This window comes from Erinaceus europaeus, chromosome 2, assembly GCF_950295315.1.
Source record: "Erinaceus europaeus chromosome 2, mEriEur2.1, whole genome shotgun sequence".
Lineage (NCBI taxonomy): Eukaryota > Metazoa > Chordata > Mammalia > Eulipotyphla > Erinaceidae > Erinaceus > Erinaceus europaeus.
In genome coordinates, this window is record NC_080163.1 from 166,855,754 (window position 1) to 166,873,789 (window position 18,036).

The 18,036-nt window shown below is 44.2% G+C and overlaps 1 long non-coding RNA gene across 2 annotated transcripts in view; it reads right to left on the reverse strand.

Annotated features, from left to right (window-relative positions):
• Positions 1-2,324: 2,324 nt before the first annotated feature.
• LOC132537005 (uncharacterized) overlaps positions 2,325-18,036 on the reverse strand; it is a 155,278-nt gene continuing 139,566 nt past the window's right edge. The window contains exons 3-4 of one of the 2 annotated variants that reach the window (XR_009548517.1): positions 8,066-8,198; positions 2,325-3,004 (exon numbers count right to left, since the gene is read on the reverse strand). This is a non-coding gene — a long non-coding RNA (uncharacterized LOC132537005). Of the gene's footprint in view, positions 3,005-7,982; positions 8,199-18,036 lie in introns of those variants that run through there. The other variant, XR_009548516.1, reaches the window with a different exon arrangement.

Below are 18,036 nucleotides of genomic sequence, written 5' to 3' on the forward strand. Positions count from 1 at the left end.
ACCAGATATGCCACTGCCTGTGCCCTGACATTGCCCTTCTAAACTGTGCCTTTACAGAGATCTGTTAAGGAGTCAAACAAATGAAGGTAGGAACACTGATGGCTGCTGTGATTAAATAACTGCAATGGATTGTGTGGAATTGCTCTGCTCACTATACTGACACATGAGGTCAGTCTAATAGACTTTAAATGTTTCTTTTCTTTTATTATTTACTTAACTGCTATGGTCTTGTGACCCACTAGTTCCAGAAGACCTTCTCTTTTGAATCCTTTAAAAAGAGACAAGGTTGCTGGGCGCTAGTGCAGCAGGTTAAGTGCACATGGTGTGAAGCTCTAGGACTGGCCTAAGGATTCCGGTTGGAGCCCCTAAGTGGAGAAGCAGGTCTGAAGGTGTATGTCTTTCTCTGCCCTCTCTCTCTTCCTCTCCTCATTAGATTTCTCTCTGTCTTGTCTAACAACAATGATAGCAATAACAAAAACTATTATAATAACAATAAAGAACAAGGGCAACAAAAGAGGAAAATAGCCTCCAGGAGCAGTGGATTCATAGTGCAGGGCACAGAGCCCCAGCAATAGCCCTGGAGGCAGAGAAAGAGAGAGAGAGACAGAGGTTTTGAGATAGAGATCCAGGCTCACTGCAAGCCTCCACTGATCATGGAGTCTCCCCTCTGTGCTGTTTGAGCTGATCTGATGTGCACCTGGGGTGTGAACCTGGGGCTTCCTACACAATAAAATGAGCTTTGCTGTGGGAGCTCCGTGCCAGTCCTAGAATGTCCTTCTCCTTGTCAGGGCTACAAAGGAACAGCAGGCACCTTGCTCTATGCTCCCATCCCACTGCTCCTCCCAGCCCATGGAGTCACCAAAGAGAGGACGCAGGGGACTGAAAACCCAGAAGCCAAGTACAAAGCCAGAGTTGACACAGGGAGTAACTGTACATAAAAACAGTGGCTAGTACTTCATGCTTAGGATTGCTTTCCCTTGCCCTTCCCAAAATAGAGAAAGACACTTTGCTGTGGTGTGGATTTGAGTTTTAAAAATGTGGTTCATTTCTTTTTCTTATTTTTCCCTAAAATGTTTTCTTAAAGACGTTTTAAAATATTTATTTATTTCCTATTTGTTGCCCTTGTTGTTTTATGTTGTAGTAGTTATTATTGTTGTCATTGTTGGATAGGACACAGAAATGGAGAGAGGAGGGCAAATCAGAGAGGGGGAGAGAAAGACAGACACCTGCAGACCTGCTTCGCCACCTGTGAAGTGACTCCTCTGCAGGTGGGACAGTTCATTTCTTAATGAGAGAAAGAGAGAGAGTAGAGAAAGGAGGAGGAGGAGAAGGAAAGAGAGGAGCAGAGTGTCACTATGGATGGGCACTGAGGATGCTGCACTAAGCAGCTCACAGTCCTCTGACAGTGCTCTAGCTCGCAGTCTGGGAAATGGAGCTCATTTCTGAGGTATAGAGAGGAAAGTCTCTTTGCATTCTGATCTTCTTGAGAATTTAACTTGGACTGTAAATGCACATCACTAAGAGGGCTGGGAACTCAGTCTGAGAAACACCAAGTGCATGTGTTCAGCACATGAACACCTGAGCCTGGACACAAGCCTCTCACTATGTTCAAATGCTGAGGACATTATGCCATGGAACCAGGGTTCAAGAAATACTTCTGTGTAGACTCAGAGGTGTGACCTCATTAGAAAGGAGTCTCAGAAATTCAAGGTCCTTTTTTGTAAAGAAATACACTAGCAAGGGCAACCAAAAGGAATAAATAAATAAATGCATAGACTAGCAGAATCCCATACTGAAAATAAAAAGCTGTGAGGAAAAGAGAGTGTAATCTGTATTTCTATAAACATCAAGAAAGAAAGACATGATTAGTGAAGTAAAAAAAATAAATCGATTAACATTTTTTTCCTTTTCCTCGTTTTTTTTTTTTGTCTCCAGGGTTATTTATTGCTTGGGCTTAATAAGAATCCACTATTTCTGGCGGCCTATTCTTTCATTTTATTGGATAATACAGAAATTGAGAGTGGAGAGAGAGGGAGAACGATGGACACACCTGCAGACCAGTTTCCACTCTTGTGAAGCGACCCCCCTGAGGTGGGGAGTGGGATAAACCTTGATTCTTGCATGGGTCCTTGTGCTGACTACTATGTGTGCTTAACTGGGTACACCGCCAGCCCCCTCAACATATATATTTTTAAATTTTTATTATCTTTATTTATTTATTGATGGCAGAAAGACAGCCAAAAATTGAGAGGGAAGGGGGTGATAGGGAGGGAGACACCTGCAGCACAGCTTCACCACTCATGAAGCTTTCCTCCTGTAGGTGGGGACTAGGGGCTTGAACCTGTGTCCTTTAGCATTGTAACATGTGCTCTCAAATGGGTGTGCCACCACCCAGCCTCTCTCTCAAAACATTTTTTCAAGACAGCACTTCTTGGTGAAAAAAATAGAGAGAAGACTTCACCTCTCTGGCTAACAACACCATCAAGCATGGCTAGAGGTGCAGGTCTGAGGCTGTTTTTTTTTTCTTTTTTTTTTTTCCTGAGAACATGTAGCAGAAAATGTGGAAAGGGGATGAAAAAGACACTGGGAACAGGTGAGTTTGGGACAGGGGTATTGATGCCTTTACATTGTGCAATGCCTGTTTTCTATTTTCATTATTTTAAAGAAGCATTTTACCTAAAAAAAAATTACACTGTGATGACAAAATGAATAGAAAGACCCAACAACTATATTGTTCCCAAGATTTACAAACTGGTATATTCTTCAATGTATTAAAGAAAACTTTTAGGAAGTCAGGTTTGACTTTTGTGCCACAATAAGGGCTGGTCAGGATGTATGAAATGTGTAAAGACAATTAAGCTTAATACAACTGCTATTGAGAGAGTTTTGAACTGCTATTTTAAATCTAACCATCCCAACTTAGAATATCTTGACACTCACCCATCAATGTGTCTGGGGTCTCATTTTCCTTAGAAGTCAGACACATCTGATGCTGTGCATGAACCTTGAATTAAAAAAAAAACAAAACTGGAGTTACAACCCACCTTTCACAAGATCTACTTGAAGAAAACTTGTCTTTAGCTTCCCTAAGGTTCACAAAGAATGAATCAACTAAAAATATAAATTCTCTTAGCTCCACAGACTTGACTATTGGAGAGTAAACATTGCTGATTTCAGTAACTCTTTAACTGAATGCATAAGAACAATATATGTTTAAAACACTAATGTCAACACTTGTATTTCTTCTTGCAGTGTGACTGCTTCCTTGTAAATGAGAGATATATATTCTAGCAAATTCAGCTCTTTGCAAATCAAATTTAAATACAGATCATAGTTTCAAATATTCTCTTGCAAGGAAATATATTGTATCCACATAGCAGTCAAAGTGCTCCTTAATGTAGGGGCGAGGAGTAAACACCTTGAAAGTGTGAGCAACTTTCAAGAGTAGAGACCAACTCTCAAATGATAAAAAATTCATGTTAACTAGGCAAAAAACTGAGGTAGTAATTACTAGGCAGAGGGTTCCAGGACAGGCAGGGAGTAGGGAAGAGGACATCTCCTTGGATGGAGAGAGGGGAGAGAGTTTAGGGAATCATCCCAGCCAGATGGGTGCTGGGTATGCTGTCTCTCTGTCTCTCTGTCCCTGCCTTTGCCTCTGTCTCCATATATATAAAATCAGGCATGTCATAAAAATATTGTAAAAGATAAATATAGCTCTGTGCATGATCTAAAGAAATGCTTTTCTGAAAAGACCGATAGAAGTATTAATCTGGGTCTATATGAGAAATAGTCTCATTATTAGTAAGGTACACCAAAGTCATTATAGGCAAATACTGGGGGCTGGTGGTACACAGTGGGTAAAGCACACATGGCTCAAAGCACAAGGACTGGTATAAAGATCCCAGTTTGAGCCCCCAGAACCTCACCTGTATATGTGGGGGGTCACTTCACAAACAGTGAAGCAGGTCTGCAGGTGTCTTTCTCTCCCCCTCTATGCTTCCAGTCCTCTTTCAGATTTTCTTGTCTTATCCAACAACAACAGCTATAACAATAACAATAACAACAACAACAACAAGGGCAATGAAATGTGAAAAATAGCTTCCAGGAGCAGTGGATTTGTAGCGCTGTCACCAAGCCCCAGTGATAACTTTGGAGGCAAAAAAAAAAAAAAAAAAAAAAAACACCCATAAGGTATACATGACCTTCAGAGACAAGCACATACTCAGTGCATATAGAAAGGGAAAAGAGAGGAGTTGGGTGGTAGCGCAGCGGGCTTCTCGGCCATGGCATAAAAGGCAATGATCCCGGTTTGAGCTGCTGGCTTCCCACCTGTAGGGGAGTTGCTTCACAAGCAGTGAAGCAGGTCTGTAGGTGTCTATCTTTCCTCCCCTCTCTGTCATCCCCTCTTCTCTCCATTTCTCTCTGTCCTATCCAACAACGAAGACATTAGTAACAACAACAATAATGACTACAACAATAAAACAAGGGAAACAAAATGGAATAAAAATAAATAAATAATTTTAAAAAAAGGGCAACGGGGAGCTGGGTAGTACTACAGCAGGTTAAGCAATGTGGCGCAAAATGCAAGGACCTGCTGAAGGATCCCAGTTCGAGCCCCCAACTCCCTGCCTGTAGGGGAGTCGCTTCACAGGCGGTGAAGCACAACTCCAGGTGTCTTTCCCCGTCTGTTCCCCTCCTCTGTTTCTCTCTGTCCTGTATAACAATGATGACATCAATACTAATAACTACAACAACAATAAAAAAGAGCAACCAAAGGGAAAATATAAAAAAATTAATAAAAACAAAAGGAAAAAGAAACACTGAAATGCCCAGCAGCATATGGCTTGCGGGCATCTCTTGGGGATACTGACACATATTATGAGGCAAGTCACTGCAATGAAGATGTAACTGGGGCAACGCAGGGCCGTCCCGGTGTACTGTGGTGCACTGCAGCACCCAGGCTACTACAGACCCGCACAGATGGGGGACACTGAGCTGCACCCAGGGCCAGCATGGACGGGCCCCGCAGTATCACCAGGGCCACACGCATCTGCATGAACAGGGATTGCTGCCAGGTGGCTTCTTGCTGATACAGGGGGAGAAGTTCTGCTCATCCAACAGGGTTCCCAGGGCCTGGGAGTTCCTGGTAATGCCCTGGAATCCCGACCAGGGGACTCGCCCATCAGCAAGGACACCTGTGAACAAGACATTGAGCTTTGGGAGGAGCAGAGGAGGAGGTTCCTGTCTGCTCAGTAGAGGCTTGGAGAGAATGGAGGACAGCTAAATATGGGGCCTGGGGCAGGTCCACTTCCTACTGAGGCTCAGTAGGACAGACAGGAAGGGACAGCAAACTCCTATTTAATACAACAGGGGATTCTCCGACATCAACATGGGAATATTTGTTTATAGATGAGTTGATACATGCATCCTGGTTTTCCTACCTGAGACCCAAGATTTCTAAAATGTAACCCATATATAGTCCCTTACAAAGGCTTTCGGCAAGAATGTTCTATTCCTTGATGGAATAGAGCCTTTGTGCAATCTTACAATAGTGACTCCAGAACACACAGTCAGAAAAGGAGTCTCATCCCGAGAAGGACTGTCAGGCTCAGCTGTATTGTTAATTACACATAGACATGCCCTGGTGTAGACTCTGATTTTCTGTGACTGATGACAATAGATGTTCTATTTTATTTTTGGGGGGCGGGGCAAATGGAGATGATTAAACAAGTTAATTTAATGCAACCTCATCCTTCACCATCTGTTAAGGCAAGATTCAAATACAGTTTCCTCAGGTTACAGTGAAGTAAGAATATTATTGACAACAACAACAAGAACAAAAAGCTGAACTATATGTTAATAAAGTAAGAGTCAACTTGCTAAAAGGTATGTTATATGATTTTCATTCTTGGTGTAAGATCTTTTTTCTCAAAACAGAGACAGAAAAACAGAGGGGCGAAGAGACAGACAAATAGACAGAGAAAGAGATGGTGCCAAAGCTTTTTTCAACATGGAGGGTCTAGGCTTGTGGCTTTGTCATACAAAAGCAAGGTAGTGCTTTATCTAAGAGAGCAAAATCTGATCAAATCATTTTTTTCTGTAGTAGGAATATCAGAAGCATAACGGAATCATGGGGGAATATGAAGCTGGAGAATTAAAAAAAAAATTAGTCCTGACCATCAACATCCAGTCAATATGTGGGAAGTAAGTCAGTGCAGTGAGGTCAGAGCCACATTCTAGCTGAGTCAAGACCACTTCAGCCCAGGCTGTGCTCAGAGTCCCTTTCACCCCCCAATACTCTCTGTGCATGGGAGTTCCCCACTACAAGTATGGATTGACAGGCCTGGCAGTGCATCTGCTCCCAGGGTGGCCAGGATACTGGACACACACTGGGGTGGGGAAGGCCTCTTCCCAGGCCCTAAAGGTCCTACTCTAATGACAGAACAATGCACCTACAGAGAAGCTCATGCAGGACAGGATCTGGGCATCTGGAATAAAAGCCACCTCTAGCCTGTGGACAACATGAGACCCAGGGAGTCATTTCATCTGGGAATCAAAGTCAGCACATAGCATCCAATGCTCATGTTCAAGCTGATAATTTTGTAGGGCCTGTAAATTATCTCTTAAATATCCATGTCACCCCTGGCAGAAAAAGGGTTGCCCACACTGACCTAGAGAAATTCACAAAATAAAATACCTTTCTAGAAATGACTTGGGATGAGAATTGGGTCCCTGCCTGTAACCTTCCCTGAACCCCCGCACCCCCCACATGCGAATGGTCCTGAGTCATGATCCTGCTTCAGAAAGGGAGACATCCCAGAGGAGGCACTTTGGGAAGGCTGGGGCTCACCTCTCCCCTGCTGGCTCCTTCTCTACTGCCTGGCCTTGCGGACCAGCTGCCCTGTGGTCTCTGAAGTCATCTGCTCCAGATCGAAGGGCTCCTTGAGGGTGGGAAAAGACCATGAAATGGTGAGTCCAGATACAGTACCTGAGGGGATTCTGAATGATCCTTTTACATTTACCATTTTTTTCTAGGTTACCTCAGTAAATCGTAAGGGACAGGGACCTGTGAAAACACTGAAACCACCCTTTGTAAAGGTGACAATTAACTGAGGGAAATTGTTATTTGTTTATGCTGAGGAACTTTTAATTTTTTCCCCCCAAGGGTTGTTGCTGGGGCTTGGTGCCTGCACGATGAATCCATTGTTCCTAGAGGCCATTATTCCCATTGCTGTAGTTGTTATAGCTGCTGTTGTTGGACAGGACAGAGAGAAATCGAGAGAGGAGGGGAAGACAGGGGGAGAGAAAGAAAGACAGACACCTGCAGACCTGTTTCACTGCCTGTGAAGCGAGGCCCCTGCAGGTGGGGAGCCTGCAACTAGAACCTGGATCCTTAACCTGGTCCTTGCACTTCTTACCATGTGCGCTTAACCTGCTGTGCTACCTCTTGGCCCCCAGGAATGATGTTTTGCAAGACTGTAGTCATCTGATGGGTTCACATTCATATCTCCCTAAACTACATGTAGAAACTCTCACTCTCAGCCATATGCTATCTCCCTTGAACACAGGGCTTTCGGCCTCTCCCCTGCTTTTAGAAAATTTCTTTGATTCTTGTAGGAGTTTCCAGTTAGTAAACATCACTCCCTTTTAAAAAAAAATATGTATCATTGGACAGAGACAGAGATAAATTGAGAGAGGAGGAGATACAGAGAAGCAAAGAGCCAGAGACATTTGCAGGCCTGCTTCACTAGTCCAGAAGCTTCAACAGGGGCTTGAACCTGTGTGCTTGTGCACTGTAATGTGTGTGCTTTTTCAGGACATGGCCACCTGGCCCTCAAACTCACTTCCTTACAAGGAGTATGATGACTGACATCAGGAAGAGCCTGATCAACATTATGGAATTTAATAAGCAACATTATTTCTATATTTAGGCTGTAGAGCCACTAAGAATTCCTTTTGCTTCCTATGCCTTAAACATAAATATCTGTAGTTTCCCTAGTAAACCAACTGCACAGCATGCAGGTGGTATACCCATTAGAGTGCAAATGTTAGCAAGAGCAAGGACCTGGGTTCAATTCACTGCTTCCACCTGCTCTGGAGAAGCTTCATGGGCTATGACGCGGTGCTATAGGTGTCTGACTCTCTTCCTCTCCACCCTCTCCAGACAGGAATGCCACTCTTGTTTTTGCTGCACAGACCTGCAGTGCAAGAAATTGGGAAGAAATAAGTTCAACTCCACAAAATACTGATGTCCATATTTCCTTTTTTTTTATCTGTGGGCCTCCTGTGCATGATTACACTGTGCCAGATGACCCGTGTTTTCTTTTGTTTTTCCCTTTTAATGTTCAGAAGAGAACTAGAGAGAATAACAAAGACTAAAGCTTCATGCTTGAGCCATTGGCTTTACAGACAAGTAGATGAAAATGTTTTAAATGTAAAAGTCATGACCACATGGAAAACCAAGATGGAGGTCTTAGGAGAAAGTAACCAGGAAGCTGTTCCTGGGCCAGCCTAGAACCAGTGACCTCTTGTCTCTGCTGGTGGCTCTCCTGGATCTCTGCAAGTAGGCAGACACCCATAGGCTAAGCAGAGGCACTGAGTGCTTGATCCTGAAGCTCCTTTCAAACTCGGAGAGACAGAGAGAAGCACTCTGTCATTCTCCCCTCTGCTCTTAGCACAACCCATGAGCTCCTGCAGCTCTGTCCTCATCTGGCAGCTCAGCAAGGGTGGGGAGAGGGGCCTGAGCACTGTGTGTGCTGACTGACCCTGGAGACACCACAGCACAGTCAGGAAGGTCCTGCTCTCAGAGCTGAGGCTCCAGTGTGGCTACACTCTGCACTTCAGGGTTTACAAATGCCATTCAGAGAATGCTGAGCGTTCCTTTCCTGTTGCTGAATTTCTGATATTTATATTTTGTTACATTTAATGTATATACTACATTACTAAACATCATACATTAGTAGAAATGATGAACTTTTTAATTCGGGCCTTCTAAATTATTTCAGGCCTTCACAGAAAAGAACACGATTGGAAAAAAGATTTCAATAGATTTTTCATAAAAGAATGAAATAAAAAAATTCATTTAAAGTTTCTTAGAAGTATTTATTTAGGATGAGAGGAATAGATCACCAGGTAGCCTACTACAAAACTCCATTTGTTGATTGATGAGAGAGACAGAGATAGAATAACACATGACACAAGCATATGCAGTGCCACAGACCAGACCTGAGATTTATGCTGCTGAGTTGTTTCTACCCAGTGCCAAAAACCGTTCTGTAGCTGTCACTTACCTCTTTACTTATCCACCAAGCATAATCCTATTTATCCCAAAGGATACAACATCATCTTTTCTTTCCTAGGGGATACTTCATTGAGTATATGTCCCATAACTTTTTTATCCAGTCATCTGTCAAAGGGCATTTGGGTTGTTTCCAAATGGGGGCTATATAGGTCCTAAACTGGAGAAATGTGGGCTGTGGTTTTTCTAGTTGTTCAGGAAGCTTGATGGACGTCTGTCTTTTATTTACCACTAGACACACAACCACCTCAACATTATGCCTCTGCCAGGCATCATTCAGTTTTGGATGAGACCTTGGTTTGAAAGACTGTATGTTTCAGACATGTCCATGCAGCTTCCAGGGCAAGTTTCTGACACTGTCCAGGTCCCGGACCCCTAGGTGCTAATGACCGTCCACCACAAGTGGCTACTAATGAATTCTTATCTGCATCTTCAGATTGGCCTACATATTTAAGTTATTTTCCTGAGGAAATGAAATAGTGTCCTATAGTAAGGACTAAAAAAAGAAAAAAAAAAAGAAAAAAGACCCAATTCTCATGCAACCAACTTTTGAATGGGGAAGACAATAATTCAACAGAAGAGACCACCAATCACAGTGTGATTCTAGACTCCTGGAAATATTACCCAGAAAAAAACAAAGAGGGAAGTGAGGGAGTAAAGGTGAAAGATGAAAACTGACTGACACTGTGGAGAGGACAAACAAGGAAGGCTCCTTGGAAGAGCACATTTGAAAGGAGACTTATTTGAATTTAATTTCTTTTTTTTTCAGAGCTCTGCTCAGATCTGGTTTATGGTGGTAGCAGGGTTTGAAGCTGGGTCCCTGGAGCCTCTGAAATAAATGTCATTTGCATAACCATTATGCTGTCTCCCTGGCTCTTGATTTATTTTAATCACTGCAGGGAATAATCCTGGCCCTGCCATCTGCACAGTGCCACTCAGGCCCTAATGCCCAACTGTATAATATTTAAAATAATTTTTCAGAGAGAGAGAGCACAGTTGGAGAAAGAGAGACAGTCATCACAGCACCTGTCACCATCCATGAAGGGACTGAGGCCATGTATGGTGCTGATGCTCCAATGCAGGGACTCAAACATGGGAGGCATGCACTCTAACAGATGAGCTATCTCCAGTCACCAAAATGTAAACACACTTTGAATTCATCTAAAATGCCACTGTGCATAACTGCAGGAACGATGTAAAATTGAGGGGGGAAATTACACTTCTCACTGATATTTTTAGCTAAAATTGGTGTTAAGTCCTGGACCCAGACATGAACATGTTTATGTCCACAGTGTCAGTGAGACAAGCCCCCACTCCTTCATTTAGACATGGGTCAAGGTCAGTCACATCAGTTTCTGTTTTTAAAGGAAAAATGGAAAGACTCTAAGTTACAGAACAGCCTGACATGTGCTTTCAAAGAACATGAGCTGCTCAGAAAGGTCCCCAGAATAACAATCCACACACTGTTACTTGGTACTCATCTCTGCATCTAGGCTTCCTCCCCAGCCTGGCCACCACCACTGGTAACGCTCTGTCTTAATCTTATCTTCATATTCTCTGAGCACGTTCTTGCCAAACCAGAGGTGTGTGGGCACTCACAGGACTAACTGACCCCACTTCTCTAAGTTGATGTCAATGTCCCTGAAGCCCTGAGCCTGTCCCTCCAAATAAATGTGCAGCACAGGGAGTTTCACCTGGAGCTATTCAGCACTGAGCTCCGGCCCCCAGAGGAAGTCCATCCTGTGACAGAACAGAATCTCTGGGGTCTAAAAACTCCTCAGATGGTGCCCACCTGCAGCCAGGCTTCACCTCTGCACACTGATGTGCTAAGAACGCTGTGCTCTGCACTAATCTCTGCTCCCTCACCTCAATAATAGTAACTCTGAGCTTCCTTCAGAAGTATGTTTAAATTCTAATATGCAATTCATTCTGATGGAAGAGAACTTCTAACAGCTGCTGGGAAAATGCAAGTGCATCTGCGTGTATCTTGGATGCTGAATCCCAGGCCCCAGACTGTTCAGTTATTTCCCTAATGTGTTCAGTCCTGGCTATGCTGTGTCATGTTCATAGGTAAGGCCGGTAGGACTCCAGCATCAGAAGCTAACTCAGTGCGCCCAAAAGGTTTGGTCTCTGTGTGTACGTATGTTTGTGTCTACATCCACACATCACTACCCCTGGCATGTGTGATGAGAAGGCTCAGTGCAAAAGCCATGGCTCAGGTGCTAGCTCATCTGGTAGAAAGCACATGTTACCACAGTAGAGGACCTGGGTTCAAGTCCCTGGTTCCCTCTTGAAGGGGTAAGAACTCAGGAGCAGGTGACCAGTGCTGCATGCGATCATCTTCTCTCTTTATTTTGAATAGAGAGAGAAATTGAAAGTGGAAAGAGAGATTATAGAAAGGGAGAGACACCTGCTGCTCTGCTTAACTGCTCTGTGAAGCCTCCTTTCCCCCCGGGTGAGGACCTGAGGCTTAAACCTGGGTCCTTGTACATTATTGTAGCTGAGCTCTATAGTGTGTGACACTGTTTCCCCCATCCATCTGGGTGCTCGATCGAATGAAAAATGGGAAAAGAAGAAGATAAAGAACGGCCTCTAGGAATGGTGGAGTTGGGTAGGTGTGGAGTCCCAGCCCTGGAGGGACAAAATGAAGCACAGAGTAAAGGCCGTCTCACACTAAACATTTCCGTGAACTTTCAAAGGTTCAGTGTTCACCTCACTGTTGCCTTCCTTCTAGCTTTTGCTGTTGGTCTGTTTTCCTTTTGCCATCATCTTAATGGGGGCCTCCAGGTTTATGGGAGAGTTGACATAAGGGCACAATCCCAATCACTGTCTCTGTAACCTATGGAGACACCCGGTCTCCTGCCCTCAGAAAGCAGAAGCGCCTTTGAAGAAGCTTCTGGAAGCTCCAGGTGGGAAGCAGTGACGTCAAGGTCATAGGCATGTGGCTGAGGTCTCAGACCCACATCACTGAGTGCACCCCTTCTTACCATCCAGCAGGACGGGATCCCCCTGTGCACTGTGACTCCTGGTGGACTTGGGGTGTGGTCTCCAACCCGGGTCCTGGTGCCTCCTCTCAGAGCAGAAGTGCAGACCCATGTGGAACCATGAAATCAGGCAGGAGCAGGAGTGGGAGCAGGAGCAGGAGGCAGAGGCTCAGGGCATAGAGAGAGCAGGGGTGAGTCTTTCCTGGATGAGTCATGGTGTTGAGAGAGAGAAGGCACAACTGAGAAATGGGAGTGGTTACAGCTGTAGGTGGGGCCTTTGGCTTTAAAAGTGGTGAACCTTGTGGGGCTTGCTCTCTTTCTGGGGAATAGCATGTGATCAAGGAGAAAGTAGGTGAGTTCATTCCTCTCCCTCTCCCTCTCTTGTACACTAACATGTTTCGTTTTCTCTACAGTTTAGTTTACTTGGATAATCATGCTCTCTTTTTAATTCATTGTTGAGATTGGCGTGAGGCACTTTCAGAATGGGGGCAGATGCCCCCCCCCACATTATCTCTTTAACAATTGTGTGGGATGGAGGGGCTGTGAGTCAGTGTTGGGATCCCCAATAAAGGCCCAGCAGTGTCACTTCACTCAGGTGACCTGCACTGTGTCCTCCTGGCCACCATCACAGGGAAGACTGAGGGGCTGCTGCAGGCAGGGGCAGGTCTTGTGTCAAAGCCCAGCAGCTCCCCCAAGAGCTCCTGTGAAGGGGAGACCCAGGTCCCCAACCAGCACTGGCCCAAGTCAAGGGCCAGGAAGACACCAAGGTCATGACCTCAGAGGTTACAGGGGCCTTTGATTTTTTTTTTTTCTCAGCTGCTCACTTCCTGCTCAGCTCTGGCTGATTCTGGTGCTGAAACAGGATTTGGGACCTCAGAGCCCCAGGCTTTCAAGTCATTTGCACAACAATTCTGCTGACTGGCCAACCCATTACAGGGACATTGGCAATGCAGATTGGGATCACAGTGAGACTCCCAGCTCACACATCAACATACCTTTAAGATCTGGGGTCTGGGAAGGTGTGGGAATGCAAACTGGTGCAGCCCCTTTGGAAAGCTGCAGGGAGAGTCCTCAAACAAAAAGGGCAGTGCCTTAAGATCCAGCAATACCATCCCTAGGCTTCTATCCAAAGACATGGAAGCACTGGTTCTCAAAGATATCTGAGCCCGGGGGCCAGGTGGTATTGCAGCAGGTTAACTGCACATGGCAGCACAAGGATCCTGGCTTGAGCCCCTGGCCCCCTGCTCCACACATGCAGGGAGGGGTCGCTTCACTGGGGGTGAAGCTGGTCTGCTGGTGTCTGTCTTTCTCTCTCCACTCTCTCTTGCCCCTCCTCTCTCAATTTCTCTTTGTCCTTTCCAACAACAGCAATGCAACAATGGCATCAAAGTTGGAAAAATGTCCTCCAGGAGCAGTGGATTTGTAGTGCAGGCACCCAGCCCCACAGATAACCCTGGAGGCAAACACATTAAAAAAAAAAGGTATCTGAGCCCCATGTTCTCAGCTGCACTGCTTACAGTAGCCAAACAGGAAAGCAAATAGCCAATAACAGATCACTGAATAAGAAGTTATGGGAATAGGTATTAATCATTCTTAAAAGTTCTGTAGAATTAAATGAATCTTTTTTTACTGGAAACAATGAATAGTGTTGTTTCCAGTCATTAATGTAGGAACACAAGCAGAATGACTTCTGGTCCACTGGGTTATCAAGCAAACTTACCAACATTGATCACGGATGTTTAATAGTGAAATCTGGCCTAATACTGAAAATATCTAATAGTGAGACCTGGTATCAAGTGCTTTTTTCTTTTTTTTCTTCAATTTTTAAAATTTATGTTTATTTTATATTTTCCCTTTTTATTTATTTTTCCCTTTTTATTGCCCTTGTTCTAGTTGTTGTTATTGATGTCGTCATTGTTGGATAAGATAGAAATGGAGAGAGGAGTGGAAGACAGAGTGGCAGAGAAAGATACACACCTGCAGACCTGCTTCAAAGCTTGTGAAGGGACTCCCCTGCAGGTGGGGAACCCGGCAGGTGGTGGTGGTCAAAGCAGGATCCTTATGCAGGTCCTCATGCTTCATGCCACCTGTACTTTACCCACTACACTATACCACCCAAGTCCCATCCACTACTTTTTTTTCCAGTCCTCTTTTATGATTAAAGTCATGAATAACTCCAAATAAACAGTGTGACACGTAACTTTTTAGTATATTCTTGTGAGAGTTTTGCTTCCTACCTTGCTGTTCATTACTCAATTTCTCTCTTATAGTACACAAATGGGCAGAGAGGTAGAGAAATAACTGCATTTGTATGTATAGATAGAGACATGTAGAAATAGGGAACGTTAAAGCAATACTATGTCGTTATTTATCTACTAGGAAAACATATTTCAGAAACTTTATCTCTTGTACTTCTGATACATTTTTGAAGTAGAATTTTAGACACTTCTGCTGTATTCTAAGGAATCTGAGGATCAGCAGAATTGCTATGACTTGAACTGCAGCTCTTTCCCATCTACATTTTTTCCTTCTTTATTTTCATGGAGGTTAAGGGAGCCTTCCTGTGGTTATCAAAGAAAGAACATGCAGAGAAAAAGTCAATCGACTGTGAGAGATGGTTAGGTCTTCTCTTCAAAAGAACATGAATATAACAACTTTTTAGTACATTCTTTTTATAAATTGTTATCTGTGACCACCTGTGGCCAGTAGTTTTGTATTCTTTAGGTCAGCTCCCTGCAGTGCCTCCCAATCCTCCAGCAGAGACCCTCATACTCCCTTCCTCCTTTCCTCCGTTAGACAACGGAGAGATTGTGAGCTCTGAAGCCCAGCCCAGGGGTGGAGGAGTCAGTTCTGCTTCATATATAAAAGATGGGAGAAGGTTGAGGGGGACATGCTGCTGCCTGAAGGCCATTGTTGGTGGCACGCCCTTTTGCAAAAGAATAAATAAATGCCTTGCTTCAATTCCTATTTTTTTGCCTTGACAACTATTTTTAATTGGACATCATTTCCAACACTAGGAACCCAGGGATGCTGATGGCTCACCCCACTCCTGCCACCTAACAACATCCCATTTGTTCTTTCTCTCTGAATTTAAAGTCTACTGAGAAACTGAGAGGAAGGGGAGAGATAGAGATGTGGAGAGAAAGAGACCCCCACAGACCTGCCTCACCTCTCCTCCCCATGCAGGTGGGGAACCACCAGGGCTCCAACCCTGGTCCTTGTGCAGGGAAGTCTGGGAACTCCAGCAGGTTCCTCACAGCCCAGCAGCCCAGCACAGGTGTTCAAATCATTTTTCCTGGAAGGGGTTGGAGCAGTGAAAGAAATGGAAGGGGATACACCCATGACACAAACACAGGGGGAGCAAAGGCAGAGCTCCAGGACCCTTCTGTCTCTGTGGCCACCTCACCAGGACAGGGAACTTGGCGCCTCAGCCTCGTAAACCTGGTGCCATGTCCAGTGAACCGTCTCTTACCTCTCTCTAGCTCCTGGGAAGGAAGATCCCAGGAACAGATCCTGGGAACAGACTGCAAACACCCTGCCCAAAGTAACAACTATTCCAGACCAAGGGGCAGTGCAATGAGAGCAAGGCCAGCCCAGGAGGGGCCCTGCTGTGTTATGTTGCCGCCTTGTGGTCACAGAGCAGAATGCACCTTACAGCCAACCAAAGGGCTCCCATATTTCTCCCAAATTTCACCTCACTTTCTTTTCCAGACACAGATCCAGGGAGAAAAACTGTATGTTTTTCACTGTCAGCTCAAGCTCAAGGGGCACGGGGGAACTGAAACTGGGCTCTTAAAGCCACAGGTATGACAGGCTTCAGCAGAACTCCTAAGCACAAGTTCTTCTTATTTTATTTTATTTAAAGAACTCACAAAGTTTTATACCACATTCAAATATGGGTCACACAAGGTATGTTTCTTCTTCTCCTTCTTCTTCTTCTTCTTCTTTTTAACCAGGACACTGATCAGCTCTGGACTATGGTAGTCTTAGGGATTGAAAATGGGACCTTGGAACCTCAGGCATGAAAGTATTTTTGCATAACCACTATGCTCTCTACCCCCACTCTCTTTTATTTTAAATAGTTGTATTTTATTGTATTATTATATTTAGTTATGGGGAGAGAGAAAGATGTCAATGCTCTCCCAGTCGAAGGGCTTCTTTGAAAAATATTTTTATTTTCCATTACTTTCTTAAATAGCTTTACTAATGAGAGATAGGTATAAAGACAGAAAGATGATAACTAGGCAGTCACTTCTGCCCAAGCCCTACTTATTTATTTACTACTTTATCACATTTTATTTTATTGTTATGTTTAGTAATGAAAGCTAGAGAAATGGAATGATACAAAAAGTATGAGAATGGGCAGGGTTAAATAACATAATGCTGATGGAAAGAGACTCATACTGGAAGCTCTAGGGTTCCTGCCTCACCATGATGCAGAGCTGAGCAAGGCTCTGGTAAAAAAGTAAATATTTAATGAATAAGTGTGTGTGTGTGTGTGTGTGTGTGTGTGTGTGTGTGTGTGTGTGTGTATCAGAGTGAAAGCACAGCACTGCTCAGCTCAGACTTATGCTGGAGAGCTGGGGATTCAACCTGAAGCCTTGAAACCTGAAGCATGAAAGCTTTCTATGTAAACTTTAAGTTAGCTCCCCAGCCTCCAAGTTTAGATGTTATTAACTGGCAAAGATCCTGAACACAATATTAAGAAGAAAAAAAAGTAAAATCCATTATAGTGGTAACGCCATTATGTTAAGTAAAGACATCTGGGGAGTCAGCGGTAGCACAGTAGGTTAAGCACACATGGCACAAAGCACAAGTACCAGCATAAGGATCCTGGTCCAAGCCCCTAACTCCCCACCTGCAGGGGGGGTCGCTTCACAGGCAGTGAAGCACGTTAACAGTTGTCTATCTTTCTCTCCCCCTCTCTGCCATCCCCTCCTCTATGCATTTCTCTCTGTCCTATCCAACAACAATAACAACAACAGGGAAAATTGTTTTTTTTCAAAAAAAAATAGGAGTAGGAAAGAACAGACAAACTGTGAGAGACAGAGTACGATTATTGTTTATATTTGGAGGGTGGATGAAATGGGGATTTGTGGTTTTTTCTAATTTGGTCTATAAGTGGTAAAACAAAAAAAAACTGAAAAAAAAAGACTGAGGAGATAGCATAATGGTCATACAAAAGCACCACTATACGCCATATATCTCTCCTTCTCCTTCCTCTCCTTTTCTGTATTTCCCTTCCTTTCCTTTTCCTTCTTTAGCTGACCACTGCGTAACTCTGGCTTATGCTGTTGGAGACTGAATCTGGAATCTCTGGTGCCTCAAGCACTAAAGTCTTCTGCATGAACTACTAAGTAGTCCCCCCAATTTCACTCAGAGAGACAGGCACTCCCCCTTGGTGCTGTGACTCTCATTTTTTAATAAATGTATTTGATTTAATAGCACAGAGAGAAATTAAGAAGGAAGGAGAAATAGAGAGGGGAGAGACAGAAACACACCTATAGCACTGCTTCACCACTCCTAAAGCTTTAACCCCTGCAGGTAGGGGCTGAGGGCTTCAACTAGGGTCCTTGCACATGGTAACATATACACTCTACTGGGTGTACCTCTGCCCAGCCCCTGGTGCTATGGTACTCCTATGTGGTACCAGGGTTCATCTGGGCCAGGAGCACCCTACTAGGTATGCATCCGACCTCTCTCAGCCCCTAGCAAAGATATTTAAATATTATATGGAGCAGAGCATGGTGGGTG